The sequence below is a fragment of the Anabrus simplex genome, chromosome 3 (genome assembly GCF_040414725.1).
Source record: "Anabrus simplex isolate iqAnaSimp1 chromosome 3, ASM4041472v1, whole genome shotgun sequence".
Classification (NCBI taxonomy): domain Eukaryota; kingdom Metazoa; phylum Arthropoda; class Insecta; order Orthoptera; family Tettigoniidae; genus Anabrus; species Anabrus simplex.
In genome coordinates this window covers 244,428,647-244,446,236 of record NC_090267.1, presented here as the reverse complement: position 1 = coordinate 244,446,236, position 17,590 = coordinate 244,428,647, and the positions used below count along the sequence as shown (strand labels likewise).

The window sequence follows — 17,590 nt, the reverse complement described above, 5'->3', positions numbered from 1 at the left end:
ACAGTTTTACTCTCCGAGCCTGGCCACCAGACTAAAGATGCGTAGGTGATCGTGGGCCGTACAATGGAGATATAGAGCCACTGGACCACCTTAGGTCTTAGGACCCAAGTCTTACCGACGGCCCTGCGACAGGCCCACATAATCTTGCGGGCCTTATCCACCTCATGATCTATATGTTTCTTCCAACTCAGTCTTGCCTCAAGGATTACCCCTAGGTACTTAACTGAGGTTGTCTTAGCTAATTTTTTTCCAAATAGGAAAGGCTCTGACAGTCCGTCTAGCCTCCTCCTTCTGATAAATACCACGAGCTCCGTCTTATCGGGATTAACCGACAAGTCTGTCTCGTGGCACCATCTTTCCACCCTACGTAAAGAGATCTGTATGAGCTCGGAAACCGTGCTGGGGAAATTTCCTACCGCCATCAGGCTTATGTCATCTGCATAGCCTTGGGCGTATATTCCTCCAACATTTAACCTGGTAAGTAGTTCATCCACTACCAGACACCATAATGTTGGTGATAATACTCCTTCCTGTGGACAACCCCTGTCTATATTAGCTCTCAACATTACAGCGTTGAGCGTAAACAGAACTTGACGGCCCTGCAGTGAGGCCATAATCCATTTTATGAGCATACTGCTCACTCATCTTCTCTCTAGACTACGTTCTATGGAGCCCAACTATGTATAGTTAAAGGCCCCTTCTATATCTAGGAATACAACCATAGCAAGTTGTTGCTGATCCAAGGCACTCTCCAGCCTAGAAACTAGCTGGTGTAGTGCCGTCTCAACCGACTTCCCTGGTTGATATGCATGTTGATGAGAATGCAGGGGAATGCTTTCTCCCTGATATGTCTATCCACCAGTCTTTCCAAGGTCTTAAGTAGAAAAGACGAGAGGTGGGATTTCTTCTTGGTGAATCTGTCTAAGTTTGAGTAGTGTCGGAGTTATATGTCTGTTTCTGAGATTTTGTACTTTAAAATACCTTTATCGATCTCCATCAACCAAGGAGAAATCGATTTGTAGCTGCTGAAATAGAATAACAAACGTGGCAGTCTGAAGAGGTGAGCGTAAAACGTTATCCTTGTTTTCCGTCAAGGCTACTGGAGACATATTGTTCTACAAATTCATCAAAAGAGACGTGCAGAAAATTGCCATAAACGTCTGTATGCTACTTCTGTTAACACTTATTTATTGCGCAGAAAATTTGAAATATTGAGTGGAGAGTATTTCGTTAACTCTGCTACAAAAAAATGGGGTGAATTAGTCGTGACACACGACTTGAAGCAATAACAGAATCTATGCTTTATAAAGGACGAGAAACTCCGTTACTGTACGTCATAAGGTTAGAACTGTCACCAGGATGATCTCCCTGACTCCATCCTTCTTCGTGGTCCTATTGGTCGTAATGGAAAACGCAGGTAAGTTCACTTTTGTCTATCAGGAACATAATGTTTCTACATCACTGACAAGAGTTTACCATCTTTCGGAACGAATTTTAGAATTTCTTCCACCTATGCTACTTCAGAGTATTTTGTTGTAACAATGGCGAGCTCTACAACATACAGCTGAACATAAGTTACACGTGTATCAAGGTGTAAAGCAGATTTTACTGTACGTAGCCTATGACTAAGAATTACAAATCAAGTTTAGGTATTATATAATTATCTCTATTTGAAGTATTATGTAAGACAGATTAATTCAGAGATAAAAGTTTGTAATTTGTACTGATGTTTTTTAAAATATATATGGTTTGCAACATTGTTAGTCAACACTGTCACCAAGCTCGATAGCTGCAGTCGCTTAAGTGCGGCCAGTATCCAGTATTCGGGAGATAGTAGGTTCGAACCCCACTGTCGGCAGCCCTGAAAATGGTTTTCCGTGGTTTTCAATTTTCACACCAGGCGAATGCTGGGGCTGTACCTTAATTAAGGCCACGGCCGCTTCCTTCCCACTCCTATCCCATCCCCGTCCCATCGTCGCCATAAGACCTCTCTGTGTCGGTGCGACGTAAAGCAACTAGCAAAAGAAAAAAAAATGTCAACACTGTTAACTTTGTACCCATTTTTAAGTAAACATCTTTTAAAATACCGTTTATTTTACTAATTAATGTGCAAAGTAAGGTATACCGGTATGTAATTAATTAATATTCTTACTCTGTAATAAAATCGGAGGTTTATCTCCATAAAACGGAGAAAATCACCATATAATATTGAGGAGCTTATTTAACTACTCCACAGCCATGTTTACCTCCTAGAAAGCCAAGAATAACGGCCGAGAAGATTTGTCGTGCTGACCACTCGACACCTCGTAATCTGCTGGCTTCAGGCTGAGCCGTCGCTTGGTAGGCCTAAGCCCCTCAGGGATGTAGTGTCATGGGTTTAGGCTAGTTGTAGCAATATTTAATATAAATTCGTTTCTCTATTAAAGGTTATTGTGTTCTCGATGAGTATTTTTATGAAATTTTATAAATGGATGTTATTAAATATTTGTATGAAATTTAATACAGAATCAATGCGTGTATCAAATATTTAATGAAGCAAATTTATCGAGGCTCCCTTTTACTCGGCGATACATTAGTTCTTCTTCTGTTATAGTTGAAGGAAAAACAACACACTTATTAACTCGTTGTTGCTGAGATATGGCATATTTCGAAATGGAATATCCAAAGCAATGCATACCATTTGCAAAAAAGTAAAATTATAATTGGAATTCCTGAATTGTACTTCTATCCTGAATTAATGTTAGTTTGTTTACGTCCCGCTAACTACTTTTTACGGTTTCCGGAAACGCCGAGGTGCCGGAATTTAGTCCCACAGTATTCTTTTACGTGCCAGTAAATCTACCGGCACGAGGCTGACGTATTTGAGCACCTTCAAATACCACCGGACTGAGCCAGGATCGAACCTGCCAAGCTGGGGTCAGAAGGCCAGCACCTCAACCGTCTGAGGCACTCAGCCCAGCTATCCTGAATTAATAGGTATTTACTTAACTACTTTGAACACTTATATTAATGAACATTTATACATTTTCCAGTATACGCAGTGTTGAGAGTAGTTAGCTGGGGAAACATACACGCTTCTAACTTCATTTTCCACCTCCTGTATATTGTACGTGGGTGGACGTGAGCAAAACCATCGTTGTTGTTCGATGTGAATATCTTTCACACTTCACACGTCGAAACAAGACATCTTTTCCTGTCGTTAATACTCTGCATCGTTGCTCGAGAGTACAATACACTCTTATAGGGGATAGAGTTGAAATACTCCAGAGCATGCTGAATGCTCTGCCTATTTGTCAAGAATGTCTCAACATGACTTTCCACTGTTTAATAGTGCAAGTGTCATTATTTTGCACCACAATTATCATTAGTGCGCGTCGTCACTTGTACGAGGGAGGCAGTTTAATATGAGCATTCTACTAAGTGCCCCATCTTCGGTTCATAAAGTTCAAACGAGTTTGGCATGTTTAGGCTCATTTTTCTGCCGTATAAATTTAGCACGAACGTAATAACGTTTCTCCCTACAGAATTAGTAATAACAACTCGATATGAAATGAAATGAAATGAAATGAAATGAAATGGAATGGAATGAAATGAAATGAAATGAAATGGTGTATGGCTTTTAGCGCCGAGGACATGTTCGGCTCGCCAGGTTCAGGTCTTTTGATTTGACTCCCGTAGACGAACTGCGCGTCGTGATGAGGATGAAATGATGGTGAAGACAGCACACACACCCAGCCCCCGTGTCAGCGAAATAAACCATTAATGGTTAAATTTCCAGACCCTGCCGAGAATCGAATCCCGGACCCCTGTGACCAAAGACCAGCACGCTAACCATTTATCCATGGAGCCGGACAACTAGTTGATTAAATTATTTGACTAAAATAGTTTTCTTTTGTTTTAACAAGTGTAACTGAATCCTATTTCTACTTAGGTGCTTTATCATCGTAAGTCAAAATTTTGCTTTCTTTTTAAGTGCTAATTATGATGATGTATGATCTCCACCTAATGACAAATTGTCTTATGTCATCAGATGCTCTAATACGAGATACAATACAAAATGTTCCTCGGCCTTTTTACCTCTTGACGGGGTAACCGTTAGCGCGAATCCACAGTATGTTTCCGCTGAAAAGCCTACACAGCAATCGCTGGGATTCGATCCACGGGCGGTCGCGAGGGATAGAAGTGAGGGTATGGAGGCTACTGTTATGAGTTTACTTAGTAATACCATTGATGCCACAATCCCACAATCAGTTGTCATGGAAGTTGTGAAAAGTAATACTCGTAGGGTCAGTTGTGCTGCAACAGTATTTCTGGCTCAGTGAGGGATGCTATGGCTCCTCATCTTGCCTAGTATTCCTCATTATAGTGTTTCCCTGGGTTTTTGTTGTTTTCCTTATAATTATCATAACCTACAGGATCCAACAATCTTTCGGGCTGATGACCTAAGAGGAACACACACACACACAAATATATATGTATGAATGCGAAAAGGTAAATTCATAGTGACAGCCAAGATTGCGTGTCCAGTTTTATTCGGAGGCACCCCAATATCGTAAGGATGGAACTATAAAAATCAACAAACTACGTCAACACCTCATTCCAGAATGAAACATGGCCGTCCTTATCAATTTACACAACTATAGCACCACCATCCATAAACTTTATTTAAACTAAATGCTATCGCACTTAAATGTCTCGGATTTTAACATATTGAAGAAATGTACAACTAGATTTTTTTTACAAGTTACTTTACGTCCCATCGACACAGATAGATTTTATGGTGACGATGGGTTGGGAAACAGCTAGGAGTGGGAAGGAAATGGCCGCAGTCTTAATTAAGGTACAACCCGAGCATTTGCCTGGTGTGGAAATGGGAAACCACGGAAAAACTTCAGGGCTGCCGCCAGTGGGCTTCGAGCACACCGTCTCCCGAATTCAAGCTCACAGCTGCATGACCCCGACCACTAATCCCCTAAATCACTATGATAACCTGTCCAGACGACGTCAAGGGAAAATATAACCTACGTTCACCTCAGTTTCAAGAGAATGAATCTTTGGATGGGGAAAGGAATGCCACTGTGGGGAAGTGGTCAGACCAGCACCCCGTGGACGAAAAAAAAAAAAAACTTTCGTGAGGACAACCTGAAAACATCTTGACTTTGATTCCATATTGTATTTGTCGAACATCTACCGCAGAAGATCAGGAATTAGTAGAGGAACAAAGGGGTTCCCAAGTCATAGCATCAGCACTTTTGGATGAGTCAGCACCCGAGGTCTAGTAGTGTACCTATGCGGGTTCTGACCCAAGGACATTGACCTCTAGTATAGTAATTGTGCAATGCCGATTTTGAAGATTTGCATAAGAGAGCAAGCCCAACCTCACAACCACTATCTTGGAGGCTAGATGTCCTTCCCGACGCCTAAGAGACCGAGCCCAACCTCACAGTGGCTATGTTGAAGGGGCTTAACCTCAGTTTTACGGCGAGATTCCCTTCCTGACGTGGACAGTCGCTATCTTGGAGATACGTAACATTAGTTTTACGGCCTGATGCCCTTTCTGGCGTGAATTGTACAAGATGGTGGCTATACACAGGCTGTTATGAAGCTAACTTCTGAAACCTGGGTCAGGGGTTACTGTGCAAGATGGCAGCTACACATAGGCTCTTATGAGACAGCCTAGGGGTGCTTGCGCAAGATGGTGGCTATACACAGGCTCTTATAAACGGCTCAGGGGCGCTTGCGTAAGATGGCGGCTATACAGTACATAGGCTCTTATAAGGCAACCTAGGGGCGCTTGCGAAAGATGGCGGCTATGAAACGGCCTAGGGGAGCTTGCGCAAGACGCGGCTATACAAAGGCTCTTATGAGACGACCCAGGGGCGCTTGCGCAAAATGGCGGCTATACATAGGCTCTTATGAGGTATCCTAGGAGCGCTTGCGCAAGATGGCGGCTATACATAGAACCTTATGAGGCGGCCTAAGAGCGCTTACGCAAGATGGTGGATATACATCGGTATTATGAGAGCCCAGGGGCCTACTGCACAAAATAGTGGCTATACGTAGCCTCTTATGAGACGGCCTAAGGGCGCTTGTGCAAAATGGCGGCTATACACAGGCTCTCATGGAGAAAGCTGGCCTAGCGGCCTACTGCGCAAGATGGCGGATATACTTATTTTCCTTGAGCTGTATAGCATATAGCTTGTGCATGCTAATTACACTGTGATGATTATTGTTTTATGAGGAAGCACATCTATCCTCTAGGTCTATCGTTCCGCTAACTATGCGTTTACCTTGGAGTTGCCCTCCTGTCAATCATTATAACGTTGTAGATGCACAACTAGTATTCACATGTTCGGTTCCCGGGATTAGAAGATAGTTGTAAATATCGATCGAAAATATAGTCGCAGAAAATCGTAATGTCTTGCGTTAGCAGCGCCGTTTAGCGTATGTATATTCTAAAAAATCCTCTCCGCAGCGAGAAAGCGCTTTTGTCGGATAGGGACATAAACACTGTAACAGGATTGTACATGTTCTGTCACGATGATGACGTTATCGCTGCAGATTAAAAACAACACAATCTCACTCCCGTAATGCGAAAAGCCTTAAGCATAAGATGGTGTTTTCATAGTTATGGAATATGCATGTTTAGACTTGTCGGGATGACGTCTTATACCTCGTCAAAGGAGGAGGAGTAGGACGAGAAGGAGGGCGGCTGTGTCCCGTCAGAGGAGGAGACCATACGAATATATGTACAGCTGCCATCATGCTCAGTAGCCCTTGGCTAGCTTTCTCCATAAGAGCCTGTATATAGCCACTATCTTCTGCAGTAAGCCCGTAGGCCAGCTTTCTCCATATGAGCCTGTGTATAGCCACCATTTTGCGCAAGCGTCCTTAGGCCGTCTCATAAGAGCCTATGTATAACCACCATCTTGCACAAGCGCACCTAGGTGCCTCATAAGGGCCTATGAATTGCCACCATCTTACGCAAGCGCCCTTTGGCCGTCTCATAAGAGCCTTTGTATATCCGCCATCATGCGCAAACGCCCCTAGTCCGTCTCATAGCCGATAACTTGCGCAAGTGCCCGTAGGCCGTCTCATAAGAGTCTATGTATAGCCGCCATCTTACGCAAAGGCCCCTGAGCCGTCTTATAAGAGTCTATGTGTAGCCGCCATCTTGCGCAAGTACCCCTAGGCTGTCTCATAAGAGCCTGTGTATAGCCGCCATCTTGCACAGTAATCCCTGACCCAGGTTCCAGGAGTTAGTCACATAAGACCCTGTGTATAGCCTCCACCTTTTGCATTTCACGTCGGGAAGGCCATCTGGCCTTAAAACTAATGTTACGCCTCTCCAAGGTAGCGACTGTCCACATCAGGAAGGGCATCTCGTCATAAAACTTAGGTTAAGCCCCTTCAAGATAGCGACAGTGAGGTTGAGCTTGCTCTCTTAAGCGTCGGGAAGGGCATCTAGCCTTAAAACGTAGGTTAGGCCCCTCCAAGATAGTGGTTGTGAGGTTGGGCTTGCTCTCTTATGCAAATCCGCAAAATAGGCATTGTACAACTACTATACTAGGGGTCAATGACCTAGGATCAGAACTCGCATAGCTATACTACTAGACCTCGGGTGCTGACTCAGCAAAAAAAAATGCTGACGCTATGGCTTGGTAACCCCTATGCTCCTCTACTGGTATTCAACTCTTGCGTTTTTATAAACCATCTCTGAAACAGCATCGTATGATGTTATTTTGTCAAAAAGCACATTTTTCAGGAGAGCAAGAAAGTTATCGCATAAGGTGCTTATTCTTTTATCGAGTTCTCATTAGTAATTCTGTGCTAAATGCATGTGGCAGAAAAATGTACCGCTAAGCGGAACGTCCTTTCAACCACGGGCGATCCTTGTCAAGTGAAGAGGCGGTGCTCAGCGGATTGGTCACTCAGCGGACACAACCGTTTATTATGTCTTGTCCGGCGCTACGTGTGGAAGTCGGCTGCCGCTTATCGATGATGAAGTTTGCTTACGCTCTATACAGTACATAGGTAGGACGCTATGGTTCGTGAGGAAACAGCTTCGTCTCTTAAGACTTCGTCGCTCCCACGCTTATATTAACTCGGTGAAACATGCCTCAGACCATTGCAACGTACAATTGAACGACGCAGAGCACTTGTCTGCATCTTGGATGGATTTCAGAGAATCATCACACAAATGTGGAATAGGCTAGACCACTGAGATCTCAAATACCGTGTAGTCAGCACGTTTGGAACTGATCAAGTATGCTGTAACTCCATACACACAGTTCCTTTTAATTTATTTGCTTTAGGTACCAGACAATGTAGCCAGCTAGAAATGAATTAGAATACAAAATATATATAGTAAATACACACTGAGAACATATATACATATACACCTTGCATAATAATGTACTGGGATTACGTTCTGAGTCCTTACGGAATGCTCACACAAACATACGCAGAGAATAAGAATAAAGAAGAAATTGAAACACTCCAGCTGTTGTCTGTTGAGTAATATTTTCCGATGTTGTATCACGTCCAAATTTGTATTTTAAGAATATGGCGTTTGCATTATAAACCTCGGGTTGTTGGGATGATAAAATGCACTGTATGTTGAGTGGTAGTTGGAAGTTCAATTAAAGTTATGAATTTTTTTCGATGGACATCATAACGATGGCACTAGAAGAAGACGTAGTTGAGGTCAGCGGTTTCTTGGCGGTCACAGAAACAGTAAAGCGAGTTTAGGACCCTTCTCCGGTAGAGATGATTTACAAACCTGCCGTGACTGAACCCCATGCGAATAAGAGAAGTGACGTATCGGCACAAGCATTCCATTTGGGGAACCAAGGTGAGTGAAGAGGATGTGGCTGGACTGCAGCGAATTGGTTTCCCCGCTGTCTTTATGGCTGGGTATTCAAAGAAAGTGCACAATATTAAGACGTGTAAATTGTCGAAATCTCTTAATGATCTGTATTTGATGAACCGTTGTTTGTATGTAGCAGGTAACTGTAGAGTCTTCAAGACAATGAGAGAGTCAATAATTACAAGAACTGCTGAAGGTTCAACTCTTAAACTGTATGCGAGAGCTTCGGAAATAGTGACAGCTTCTGCTGTAAAATAGTCCAGTCCTTTCGTAAAGTAACTAAACGAGATTCTTTAGTTGCGGGGCAGTAAAAAGCGTATCCCACTGCAGGCGGTGAAGGTATTATCGAGCTGTCAGTGAAGATCTGAAGAGCACTGAGCAACTTGCTTTGAGTATATTCTACAAAGTAAGAGTGAACTCTGGTTAGAGGAAGTAAGTGTTGTAAGAAGATATACTGGAATAGAAAACAATAAGTAGGAGTACGGAATCTCAAATGCAGGGCAAGGCTTGTGGGGTGTTGACGAAGGAAGTGTGGGGCGTAGAAATTGAAGACTGTTCAGAAAGCATATATTTTTCATCCATTTTCGGTTTCCTTGCTCTCCCATAACGGTTTCTAAATCAGCCAGACTGCTGCACATTGGTCGACCATTGTTGTACTTCCTGGCTAATACAAAATTGTCTGCTAAATACTGTCGATGTACAGCGGGAAGAGGTTCGGCGCACTTTAGTAACAGCGCACTTGTTGGGGTCGAAGCTATTGCTCCAATGCAGGTTCTGACGCAGATATATTGAATTCTTTCTAGCTTGTGCAGAGAGATTTTGCTTCCGTTATGATTAAAACACACTCCCATAATCCGTTTCGGATCACATGAAACTGCGATTTAGGAGGAGGACACAGGGATCAGTCCCCACCATGTTTGGGTGAGAGCAGGAAAAATATTCAGTGTTCGTTCCAGTTTTGGTGTAAGCGCTGATATATGTATATGTGAGACCTAAAAACCTTTCCTGAGGTTTGGCTAAGTTGAACGGTCTCGTGTTCGGGATTAAGGACGTTACTCGTGAGTGTTTTCACGTAAATATAATTGCTTAGGACATGGAAGGCGAAAAGGATAAATTATTTTCTAGAAGTCAATGGTTTAATTGAGCTACAACTGAATCAATTTGACCTTCTACAATTTGTAGAGAGCTTGCACTGGTATATACACACACATCGTCAGCATACCGTAACATTTTAATCCTGGGTGGAAGTATGGTTTCTAGATCACTGGTGTAAATGGTGTAGAGCAGGGGACTGAGCACTGCACCTTAAGGCAGTCCTTATGAGACTTTGCGTGGGCAAAGGAGTTTGTCATGATAACGCACATGCAGAAGATTGTAAATTCGCTTGATGATCGGATGGAGAAGGTCGAGGTCCATCAATTTATACACTAATCTTGAGACATCAACATCGTCGTGTGCAGGAGAAATATCCAAAAAATGGCAAGTACGTAACTGTTATCAGCGAGTGTCTTATATGTGTCCGTAGTGAGCAGCGCATGTGTGTCTGTAGGTACTTCTTCCTTTTCGGAAACCATTCTGATTTCGAGGTAGTAGATTATGAAATTATAACCACAATTCAAGTCGGAGCCTAATCATTCTCTCGAGGGTTTTCAATATACAAGAAGACAAGGCGATAAGACGCTATGCGTTCGGATCCCCTGGTTCCTTTTCGAACTTGAGGATGGGTATCACAATCTGTGTTAGCCAGGATATCGAAAATTCTCCTTGAGTCCACATTTAGTTTATGATCCGGAGTAACCACTGTAGAGCTTAGATTGTTAAATGGGTCAGCATCGGGTAAAAAATATTATTAAGACCTAGTACAGTACTTGACGACTCATCTATTGCATTTTGCACCTCAGTTAATGTGAAGGGAGATGATAAGAAATGATTACTCGGACTGGTGCTGAACTGAAGTGGTTGATAATCAACAAACTAAGGAGCTATTTTGAGTGTTCAAGCATTGCTGGTACCTTTCAAAATTGAGTTATTGCCGAAGCACTGTCCGCCGTCGTGCAACAGCCCAAGACCAATCTGGTTTCCACCAGACTGCTGGTCTTCCCGTGTGTGTAGATCCAACTTCCTGATGCAGCTTCCTCCATAGCGGAGATATATACATTGTAGCTGACACCACTAGAAGGTTGCAGTGGAAGGCATAATATATTTTCATCCATATTGGTTGTAAACACTGGCCAATGTGCTTTAAAGCAGTCCCATTTTCCTGTCGACACTTTCTGGTTCTGAGGAAGAGTAGAGGTCTCTATTCTAATCAAGATGAGAAAGTGGTTGGAACACCCAGAATTAGTAAATACGGACCACTCAGTGGACAAGGATAAAGATGAAGTGGTCAAAGTGAGGTCAACTGCCGAATCCTGCCTAGTCGGTGAAGGAACCAAGGTAGGGGAATGATCATTCGGGTAGACTAAATTAAATTGTTGACCATATTGACTATATCATTACCATAGTGATTGGTGGTTGGACAACCCCATGCTGTGTAGTCAGCGTTGAAGTCTCCACCGATGATCTGTGAGGGAGGAAGTTGAGGCATGATTTCTTGCCAAATATCCAAGGTGACTGTCGTCCTCGGTGGGCAATATACAGATGCAATCGTAAGAGTTCTAAAGGGAAACTGAATACTAGCTGCAATCAGTTGAAATGGAGATAGTTATTTATCTGTAAGATAATGTAGTGTGTACCAGAATAGCTACACCATAATATCCATCATCCCGTCTTCACTTATAGTGGTATAGTTGCGAAAATATATATATATATATATATATCTTTGAGGTTTGAACCATGTTTCTGACAGGACCAAAATATGAGGTTTTATATCGTGAAGTGCATTATCTAGACTTTGTTTGAAATAGGCGATCGTGCATTCCATTGAATAATGTTAAATGCCATTATTAGACTGGACAATCTGTAGCAGGATATTCTTTATCACCATGTGTTGTAGAGGGTCAGATGGTTCAGACGAAGATTGTTAGATCAGTAAAGTAATGAACCATGTCCCAGATAGTGCTGCTGTAGATGCATTTCGGCATTGAATCTCACGTTGCAGAACACCTCTGTTCGAGGTCACCGACCGGCCGTTCCACTCTAAGATTTTAAAGCCCATTTTCAATGGCGAAAATATTGGTAATTATGTCGCGGAATGCTGTTGGATGAATATTGCTGGACGCTGAAGATTGAAGCTGACCTACTACGAGCATAATAATATTGAATATTTGCTCGACAAGTTGGTCGTTGTTTTTTAGCAGGATTTGATGGTACCCGATAGGGTTGGGGAGGATATGAATTGCAAGTAATCGGATTAACAGGTAAATGTGAAGGAATATAGACCAACTGAGAAATAGGGAGAGAATGGTTTTAAAAGGTTGTAACGGACGTCTTGACGAGTTTATATGAACTGACATTTTACGCTGACAAGCGAATGGATGGTTGAGTTTCTGCTTAAATGTTGAATGAGGAGAGTTCCGCGGTGTTATACTCTATGGAGAATTTTCCTTTATTGGTGGTTCTGCTGTAATAATTGGTGCCAAGGGTTCATGTTGTCTAAGAATGTTTCTTAGTGTTGACATGTTAGAGGTTACATAAATGTTAGGTAGAGGGGATATTCCACCTAACATTGATAATTAACTTGTGGGCGTGACGCTGAATACGCGTATGCTCTTTTCTTATAAATATCTAGCGCAGCCACTTGCGAGATGTCGTTAAACGCCCTAAGTTCCCGAACAGAAATCCACTTTTTATATTCTGGACAGCTTTTATCAGTGGAAAGATGAGTTCCTTTACAGGGAACAAAACATGGATAAATTAAATCCTAACAATGACTAATATCATGAGGCCCTGAGCAACGGGTACAGCGTCGTGCCCTTCGGCATTGCAGGCTAGAATGATTGAATCTCAAGCACCGTTCACATAATCGCACAGACATCACAAATGATTGCACTGGGCATCTAGTCCCGAGTAAGAGGATGTATGGTGGCAGTTGCTGTGCACGAACGGTTAACAGACAAGCTGGAATAGGCCTTCTCTCCCCGCGAATAATCTTACTGAAGCGGTTTACATGAACAACTGGTAACGGGGTTTGCATCTCTGATAATATTTCAGCTTCACTAAGTGTGGGTTCGACAGTTTTTATTAAACCTTGCCCTTGAATTACACTAGACGGAATGTAAACTTCTATATTTGGTTTACGAAAAAATTTAGATTCCACTAGTTGATTCGCCACTGCTCCTGAAGTGGTTTCAACTCGAAGCCTGTTTCGCCCTATAGTTTTTATGTCAAGGATGTTTTGACGGCACACGACCCGCTCGTTAAATAACAGCCTACCGAGCGCCATAGGATGGAGACTACCTACGTCTTTGTTGACACTTTCAACGATAAGAGCGAAAGGGCTTCTATCATTGTGATAGTAGCTAGTTTCGCTGCTCTTGCGATCTACAACTCTTTGATTAGTGTTGGGGTGATTTACAGATGGGGATAAAGTATTTATTTCTCCCACACCTGAACCATTAGAAATGTTCGTGATATCAGTTGAAATGGAACTGTTTATGGTATCAAGGAGCATTTCCTACTCTTCTGGAGGACGGGGTTCACGTCCGCCAGGACACAATTTTTCACTGGGGATTGAATTCAATTAAAAAGTCAGAATCAGAATTACCAGATTTCATGACTAGCTGTGCTGAAACAATGGGTACTGATACGTGACTTGTTTGTAGTAATATGGCAGTTGCTTCATGCATCTCTGTTGAGTGGGTGTTGACAGGTTGTTGAGTCGACAGAAGTTGATGTGAATTCTGAGGGCTTTTGGCACTGTGGAGAGTTGCCGTAGCATGTTCGAAAGGCAACGTTAATTACCCGACTCGTGCCAGGTGGATCGTTCATGAGGCACTCAGAAAAACACATACAAACAAAATTTTCGTTCTGCTGCTATTCTTATTTGAAACAAGAAAAAAGAAGAAGACACAGTCAGCTTATTTGCGGCAGATAAGTAAATTATATTAGTACATATACCATAGACCTAATATACACGTAAACTCAGTACTTAGTACGCTGGTGCGACAGCGGAGTACTCGATGTGAAGACGACCGCGCCTCACAGTGTTCTGATACACACAGGTTAAAAAAAAATACAGAAATAAAGAAATTACAGTCACAACTATATTTCTCAAAAGGGTTTTTCATTATTTCTTCGGTTTCGTGTGGAAATTGTGGTGTTCCATCCTCTTTCCCCGTAGGGAATTAGGCAATTCAGTAACTCAAAAGCCTAGGAGAAGCAAAACGTCCAATAACATGTGCTATATATCTTGTAACGACCAGTTCCAGTTTAGTAATTTTAAAGTTCAGCATTTGTTGCGTAAATCTGACTTAGTTCTGAAGTGTTATAATCCTGAGTTTTATATTTATATGTGAAAATTTATAACAACATACTTTTAAAACCATTTTCAGCCGTACCCACCGATGGCAAGAGTGATCGCATATTGGGAGGAAAGAAAGCTTCGATCACCGAATTCCCAAGCATGGTATGACAAAAAGAAAAATTATTCTTGCCTTTATAATGAAAGTGCTTTGCAAAGATTGTGTTCTATTAATTCTTTCACTGATACAAATTGTTTCTCAGTGTATTGCACTTACATGATTGAGATAAATTAAGTGAATTATACTATTTCACGTGACACATCCATAACAATTAATAGGATACTTTATAAACTTGTTTAAATATAAATGTTAGGAGTCAAAAATGCCGTTTCATAATGTGACACCCCTCGTGTTATTAGGCACCAGGAAGGGTGACCCTGAGCTATCAAAACTAAGTTCGTGATGCATCGCTTACACTTACGAAAGGCATTACAATAAATCTTTCGAAGAAACATAAAAGGGTAGACACTAAACACAAAGGTTAAAGAAAAGATACCGCGTATAATTCTGAGCCCCTTATGGAAACTCCACAGACATCTCAAGTTCAGACAGCTGTCTCTCTCCACCAACACAACACCGCTCAAGGGCTGCCAGGCCCAGCTGACGAGCAAACATAAGGTTTGTTTATCAACAAGTAAGTCAGACGGGAGGCACTGGGCTAGGATAATGAGTTTGCCAAGAATGATGCCATTGATCCTAGGCCACTATCGAGCAAAGGGAAAGGACAGGAAGCATATAAGGATTATGGCTTTAATAAGACCACAGAGGATTAAAACCTTCAAATTAAGAAATCATACTTTAATATACCCTAGATTCTGTTATTTATTGTGAAAAATAAATTCCCCTGGAGGAGTTCATATAACGAATACTTTAAGATTTTATTTCGGGTTAACCGAACGTATTTCAGCAAACTAAAGAAGTTACTTACAATTGTAGGCTCCAAAGAAGGGGGTAAAAAATATAAAATTCAATCTTTTAGACTGACATTAACAAGGCTTCACGACCAACGCTCAGAATATATAACCAAAACTAATCCTAATGAAATTTTCGCCGAACGCCTAATATAAATAGAAGAGGGCGGAAAGGTGACCAACACTAATACCCTATTGTATAAACAACTAGAAGCAAGAATTTTCAAACCAAAATACTAGAACACAAATCCAATTGCAACAAAAATAATTCACATCATCATCCCTTTGCCAACTCTTGGTAAGGCTGTGAACAGTACTGAATGTATTTAAGACTCAAATCCATGCAAAGCTTTACATATAATCCTATTCTATTAAAACTAATTAAATTCAGCCCTAGTCTTCTTAAAAAGTTCAAATAGCACTATAATGCTTCAAAACAGAGTCCGGCTGGGTATGAAAGTTTTTGAACACTTCTAAATGGCTTCTTCTTAAGTCCAAATAAGAGGTATACTCATTAGAGTTTCCTTTCAGTTGAACTGATTTCTAACACTGCTGCACAGTTCAAGCCAAGCAATTGCTTACGTAATGAAAGGATGATTTTTACACCAAGAACTTCACCTACTACTTTCACATATTCATTTATAGATCTTTGAGGTCATACTTTATTTTCATATTAACAAGTTTCACCCATAATTAGCACTACTCAGCTCACCTCGTTCATGGCAAATGTCTGCTCCGGATGAAACGACACCGGCCACTCAATGACCTTGCAAACCACACAGTTGATGCTCAACAAGTAACAGAGGAAAGCAGTACAATATACACTGAGTGGCCAAAAGTCACGACAAGGGGTGTCCCATTAGAAAAAATGCCGTGTATGACCCTTAAGCATTGCGGCTAGCTGCGGCGTAACTGAGCAGCCTGTCACAGTCACGGGTGTCGTGAAGAAGGCAACACGTCGCGAGTTGACCGACTTTGAACGTGCAATGATCATCGGTGCACGGCGCATGGGTCATAGCATTGCGGAGGTTACGCGCGAATTCGGGTTTCCAAGGTCAATATTGTCGAGGGTGGATCATCAGCATCGCAGAGATAATGTTACCACCCGCGTTAACCACCGCACGGGAAGACCACATGTGTTTAATGAACGGACATCTAAAACCATACTGCGCGCTCGACGGGTTTCTGTGAGTCAGATCACCGCCAAGCTGAGTGTTGGGAGTCAGGAGCCCATTTCTACCAGGACTGTAAGGCGGCAACTGCACCGCATGGGCTTCACCAGCCAACGACCAACTCGTGTCCCATTTGCTGACACCTCGACACAGAACTCAATAACGTGCATGGGCCTGCGAACGTCAGCAATGGACCATGGAACAGTGGCGGCATGTAGTATGGTACGATGAATACCGGTTCCAGTGTTATATCGAGTTGAAGGGCGCGTGAGAGTGTGGCGTATGCCCCATGAAGCTATGGATCCTGCCTGTCATCAAGGTTGTGTCCAGGTGGGTGGTGGCTCTGTTCTGGTCTGGGGGCGTTTTCATGGTCGCAATTAGACCCCATTGTCCGGCTACAGGGAGCGCTGACATTGCACGTCATGTGGACCATCTGCAACTCTTTCTGGCCCTAGAGTACGCTGATGGAGATGCCAAGTTTCAACAGGACAATGCGCCATGTCACCGCTTCGTGGTAGCACGCAGGTGGTTGGAAGAGCACTCCAGTGAAGTTATGACCACGAATTGGCCCTCCATATCTCTCGATGTTAATCCAATCGAGCATTTATGGGATGCTGTCGATGCTGTTGTATGCTCCATGAACCCCGCTCCAACTACACAACACCAATGCGGATGTCCAGATATCTCCAGCACGATTCCAACACCTTGTAGAGTCGATGACTCGCCGCATTGCTGCCGTGTTGAGGGATCGCGCAGAAGCAATTCCTTATTAAAATCAATCAATCAATCAATCAATCAATCAATCAATCAATCAATCAATCAATCAATCAATCAATCAATCAATCAATCAATCAATCAATCAATCAATCAATCAATCAATCAATCAATCAATCAATCAATCAATCAATCAATCAATCAATCACTACTGATCTGCAATTAGGGCAGTTGCCCAGGTGGTAAATTCCCTATCTGTTGTTTTCCCTGCCTTTTCTTAAATGATTGCAAAGAAGTTGGAAAATTATTGAAAATCTCCCTTGGTAAGTTATTCCAATCCCTAACTCCCATTCCTATAAACGAATATTTGCCCCAGTTTGTCCTCTTGACTTCCAACATCTTCATATTGTGATCTTTCCTACTTTTAAAGACACCACTCAAACTTATTCGTCTACTGATGTC

The 17,590-nt window shown here is 42.3% G+C and overlaps 1 protein-coding gene across 2 annotated transcripts in view; it reads left to right on the top strand.

Moving 5' to 3' along the window:
• The first annotated feature begins 1,324 nt into the window (after window positions 1–1,324).
• LOC137499019 (trypsin-like) overlaps window positions 1,325–17,590 on the top strand; it is a 91,528-nt gene continuing 75,262 nt past the window's right edge. Inside the window, exons 1-2 of one of the 2 annotated variants that reach the window (XM_068227048.1) lie at window positions 1,325–1,417; window positions 14,362–14,435. The gene's annotated coding sequence lies outside the window, so the exon portion shown is untranslated. The remainder of the gene's footprint in view (window positions 1,418–14,361; window positions 14,436–17,590) is intronic. The other variant, XM_068227049.1, reaches the window with a different exon arrangement.